The sequence below is a fragment of the Capricornis sumatraensis genome, chromosome 11 (genome assembly GCF_032405125.1).
Source record: "Capricornis sumatraensis isolate serow.1 chromosome 11, serow.2, whole genome shotgun sequence".
In the NCBI taxonomy this organism is placed as follows: Eukaryota; Metazoa; Chordata; class Mammalia; order Artiodactyla; family Bovidae; genus Capricornis; species Capricornis sumatraensis.
Genome location: NC_091079.1, coordinates 43228833 through 43233888, shown reverse-complemented (window position 1 = coordinate 43233888; position 5056 = coordinate 43228833). Strand labels below are relative to the sequence as shown.

General features: G+C 41.5%; 1 non-coding gene across 1 annotated transcript; it reads right to left on the bottom strand.

Annotated features, from left to right (window-relative positions):
• Positions 1 to 447: 447 nt before the first annotated feature.
• TRNAR-CCG (transfer RNA arginine (anticodon CCG)) lies at positions 448 to 519 on the bottom strand. Its single transcript has one exon. It is a non-coding gene; the product is annotated as a tRNA-Arg (tRNA).
• Positions 520 to 5056: the final 4537 nt, after the last annotated feature.

Sequence of the window (5056 nt, the reverse complement as noted above, 5' to 3'; positions counted from 1 at the left end):
TTTTAAAGTAAAGCTTTTCTTTTTTCAGAAATATGTGTAAGTTAGAAGAAGGCATTGTTAGAATTCAGGCATTTAATTAAAGGTTCAATGGTCCTAACATTTTGGACTGACCTTTGTATCCCAGAGGATTTCACACCCCAAGGGCAATGAACCATCTTAAATGCAAGCTGACAGGATGTCTTTCTGTTTTAAGTGGGCAAAGAGGGGGGAGGCACAAAGGAAAATGGAGAATATAGTGGGATCCCTACTTGACTGCAGGCAGATAAACTTTCCGAAGCAGAACCAAGGAAAGATGAAGTGATGTAATAGTGAAAGTGAAAGTGAAGTTGCTCAGTTGTGTCCGACTCTTTGCGACCCTGTGGACTGTAGCCTACCAGGCTTCTCTGTCCATGGGATTCTCTAGGCAAGAATACTGGAGTGGATTACCATTTCCTTCTCCAGGGGATCTTCCCAACCCAGGGATCGAACCCGGGTCTCCCGCATCGGAGGCAGACGCTTTAACCTCTGAGCCACCAGGGAAGCCCATATAGCAGTAATTGACCGTTTACTTATAAAACCCTTGAACAGTATTTGTGAACCTTCAAGAGTAAATGTAAGTGTAAAGAGTAAACAGGGCTTTCCTGGTAGCTCAGTGGTAAAGAATCTGCCTGCTAATGTAGGAGACACAGGAGACGAAGTTTCGATCCCTAGATCAGGAAAGATTTCCTGGAGAAGGAAATGGCCACTCACTCCAGTATTCTTGCCGGGAAAATTTCTTGGACGGAGGAGGCTGGCGGGCTATAGTCCCTGGGGTTGCAAAGAGTCGGACATGACTAAATGACTGAGCATGCACGCTAGACTAAAGGTACCTCATGTTGCCCTAGGGTACAAGATAAGGCCGTTTAAACACAGTTTATCAGAGGAGAACATTTGTGGAAGTTAAGGACTTTTGAAACTGAGGACAAGCATTGCAATTTCCAGAAATTCTGAAATGGCTTATGTTGGAATGTTAAAGATTTTCCCTAACCGGCCAACATGTCTCAGTGCTTGTGCTTACTAGAAAATAAGGTGAAAAACCACAGCCTACAGTATGCTGTGAGAAGCCCTTCTTTATGCATGCTTTAACTTTATTTGAACATCACAAAAGCAAACAGCCGTGATTTGTTAAACTCAACCACCTAGCTATGAGACTTTTCCTTTGAGGATGCTATGGTGACAGGAAAATTGTTACTGATCTCTAAAGATCAACCTATCACAATTCCTTTGTGAAAATTTATCTATCAAATTTCTCTTTGATCATGCACTCAGAGACAGCCTGAAAATCTTCATCAGCATAAGGTGAAAGAAAGAAAAAGATGAGCTCTTACACCATCCTTGATTCCCTGACTTCTCCTGTCTCACCTAAGAGCTTGGGTTTACAAGTAAGCTTTGTGGAGATTTATAAGAATAAAGTCACATTTGCATGGTATTACTAGGCTTTTCTATCTTCCATATGATAAAGAATGCTGGAAACGTTCATTTTTTCCCAGTTGACACATTTTTTCCAATAGATGCCAAAGTGTTTACTTTACTAAATAAACATAAAAATACTTGACTAGAGACTTCCCTGGCTATCCGGTGGTGAAGATTCTGCTTCCACTGCATGAGATACGGGTTCAATCCCTGGTCAGGGAACTAAGATCCCACAGGCTGCATGACAAGGCCAAGAAGTAAAAAACAAAGCAAAACAACAACAAAACTTGGTGATAGAGTCACATAGCCTCAAAATAATTCTTCTCACTAGACTGAAATTGCATTAAAATTCTCTAATTTCTGTATTATGTCAGATCCTAAGCCACTAAAGGTCAGGACTTGTATATTTAAGGAAATGGAGAAGGGAAATGTGTAAGGCAGTGTTTATTTTCAATTCCTGTGGTATGCTATGTAAAAACATGAACTTTGATTTCTTTTTGCTTTGTTGCAATCTGGAGATGATCATATATCCTCTTTTCATAGGATACAAATGGTTATTCAAGGTCATTACTTAATGCAATAAGAGAAAATAGAAAGAGAACATAGGAACAGTCCTGGGACTATTGCTACACAGAATTCCTCACCAAAAATTTATGCCATTTTTCAGTGGATTATGAAATTCTACAGAAGCTATGGAAAGCAATTTCAGAACACAACAGGAGATCTAAATAAACTCGCTCTTTTATTACAGTTAGTGGGAGCCCTGTCTCCGCTGAGGGGCAGATGGTGGCTGACTGTCTGGGCTGATTAAGTTCTGCCCATGGTTTTTCAGTGAGATGGAAAGTCAGGGTTCAGAAGATGTTTCCTCTGGCAAAGCTCATTTCCAGATTTTCTAATTTCCTAATGTTCTCTCAAATTAAAAAAAAAGAGAAAGTGTTGCTTTGGTTGTGTTTTCACTCTCAGCAATAACTTCTTTCAGGGCTGTGTACCAAGCCAGTAAGCACTCACTGAGATTCGAGCGATGCTTCCAAAAGTGCATGAGAAAAATTGTATTTATTCTCTCTCCAGAAGCCACTCTGAGGAGGTGACACATCTTCAGAGCACACAGTGTTTTGGCATAAAAAGTACCAAAGCCTCAGTGTCACTCTAAAAAGTTATGTGTGCATGTGTGTGTGTTAGTCTCTCAGTCATGCCGGACTCTTTGCGACAATTCTCCAGGCAAGAATACTGGAGTGGGTGGCCAGTCCCTTCTCCAGGGGATCTTCCCCACCCAGGGACTGAACTCAGGTCTCCCACATTGCAGGCAGATTGTTTACCATCTGAGCTAAATAGTTATACAAACCAGATAATGGCAAACGAGAGCAACTCCAACTAAAGCAATGTTTAATAATTCTATAACTGCAATGCATGAGAGTTCATCTTCTCCAGAAATCAGCCAGAGAAATATTCAATTTCATGATCCCTGCTAGAGCCATGTAGTGCCGTGTCATACACCAAGAAGCAGCTTTGCCTCAGTGTTCATCCTACATAATCCCCCTACATGTAAAGATAATAATTTATACATACTCCATAATGATTCCTTGCTGAGAAAGTAATTGCCTTCATTTAAGAGTAGGTATCAATGAATAATGATGAGATTGCTTCCAATTAAATGAATTCAAATACAGTAATGCTCCGATAAACACACACACATAAATTCCGTAAGATAATAGTGTTTCTTGACAATCAGCATTTTCAGAGGCCACCTTTGTCCACTCATGATAACTCTCCATGTTGACCGCTCAATGCTAATCGCCTTTTTGTCCTAACTGTTTTTTTTTTAATATAATACAATGACAGCTATTTTACATTTAGAAGTGCAGTAGCCTTTTCTTTATGTTATTGACAAGTGTTCTCACCTCTGCCGTTTTCTATAAAAGGCTCTCTCACTGCCTTCCAGTCCATGACAGGCTTAAAATGAAACTCAATTGCCCAGCAAGAATGCAACTGCAAGCTTCCATAGAGTTTGAACAGGTGAAATTCTGCAGATGCTATGTTGGTTTTTGAAAGGGTACCTCTCAAGCTGGGCAGCTTCCACACATTTCAAAGGTTGTGACTCAGATAATAATTAGGTAGAGACAAGAAAGAAAATGTTTTTATGCAAACCTCTTGGTGGGCAGCAAAAGATGAAATTTTTGTGGCGTAGACCAACTTCTGTAAAACCTTGGGTTTCTTGTACTTGACTTTCGACCTAACTTGAAAATGAGTGTGAAGAATTGTTAGAGGAACATTAAGTTGGTGATAGGGCAGGACGATTTCAGCCTCAGGGGTTGCAGGTTGTGATGTGGTGTTTAGTCTGAGTCGCGTCTGACTCTTTAGTGACCCCATGGACTGTAGCCTGCCAGGCTTCTCTGTCCATGGGATTTCCCAGGCAAGAATACTGGAAAGGGTTGTCATTTCCTTCTCCAGGGTATCTTCCTGACCCAGGGATTGAACCCATGTATCCTGTGTCTCCTGCCTTGGCAGGTGAATTCTTTACCATTGTGCTACCTGGGATGCCCATAGAGGTTGCAAGGCAGGTGATAAATATTGAAATAACTCAGAACCAATTACTGCAGAGGTTGTGGCTCTAATGTAGTAATAGAATTGAGCACAAGCTACACAGAAAAAGACCCATCCCCATGGTTTATGTTCTTCGCATAAATAAGTAGTGCTCTGCTGTGAAGCCCTTCCACAGTTCCCAGATCATTCTTGTTTGGGGTGTGTGTGTGTGTGTCCACCACATTCTTGGATGGAAGGATGAAGTGTTGTGGAATTGACTCTCCAGATCCTTTGGAAAAGGTTGAGTGATGATGCAACAGGAGGTTTCAGACCTCTAATTGTCATGATCTTACCACTGGTGTGGTGGGAAGGAGTACGGGGAAGTTGTGCTCCTGGGCAAGGGATGTGGAGGCAGGCAGAAGAGAATGATGAGGCTGCTTACTGGAGACACGCTGACTCCATCCTCAGTGTGACATTGCCTTCTTCCTCTTCGTGGTTACTGAATGGGCTCTTCCTTTGCTTTAACTTGGATAATGTCAAGAAGTAAAAGATTCACATGTCTCAGTTTGTACATGTGTTTTTTAGTGAGTGAGAAAGGACTATGACCTAAACATAACCAAGTAGAATTTTCATAAAGTTTGTCAAAATGGAAAGTCAGAACAAAATATTATGTTCAAACTCAACATTCTCCGTCTTTTCTAAAGAATCAGGCTAATCTAATATGGAACAGTAATGAGAATGTCAGGTTATTACCCAGCACCCATCACTGCCCAGATGACAACACGTGGGAGAAAAGAGAGAAGCCCAGTTGTGCTCTCAATGTGCTGTCAGCACGTGGGAGGCCCTCGTTAGCTGCTTCTGGAGCTTCACCATCGTCTACTTGGGAAAGACCACCCTCTCTCGTGAACAAGCAGCCAGGGGTTCCTTCCCCACCGTCCGCTCCTCATTCAGCATCTGCTGGGCTTGTCCTTGGAGACTGTGGTGACATCTCTGATTTGTCAATCAGGCTAATTCGTTTCCCTTTGCTTTGTTTAGGTACTGAAGGGACTGAAGAAGATATAATTATCTTTATTTAAGAAATTCTCTCTTTTTAAAACTGCAAGCA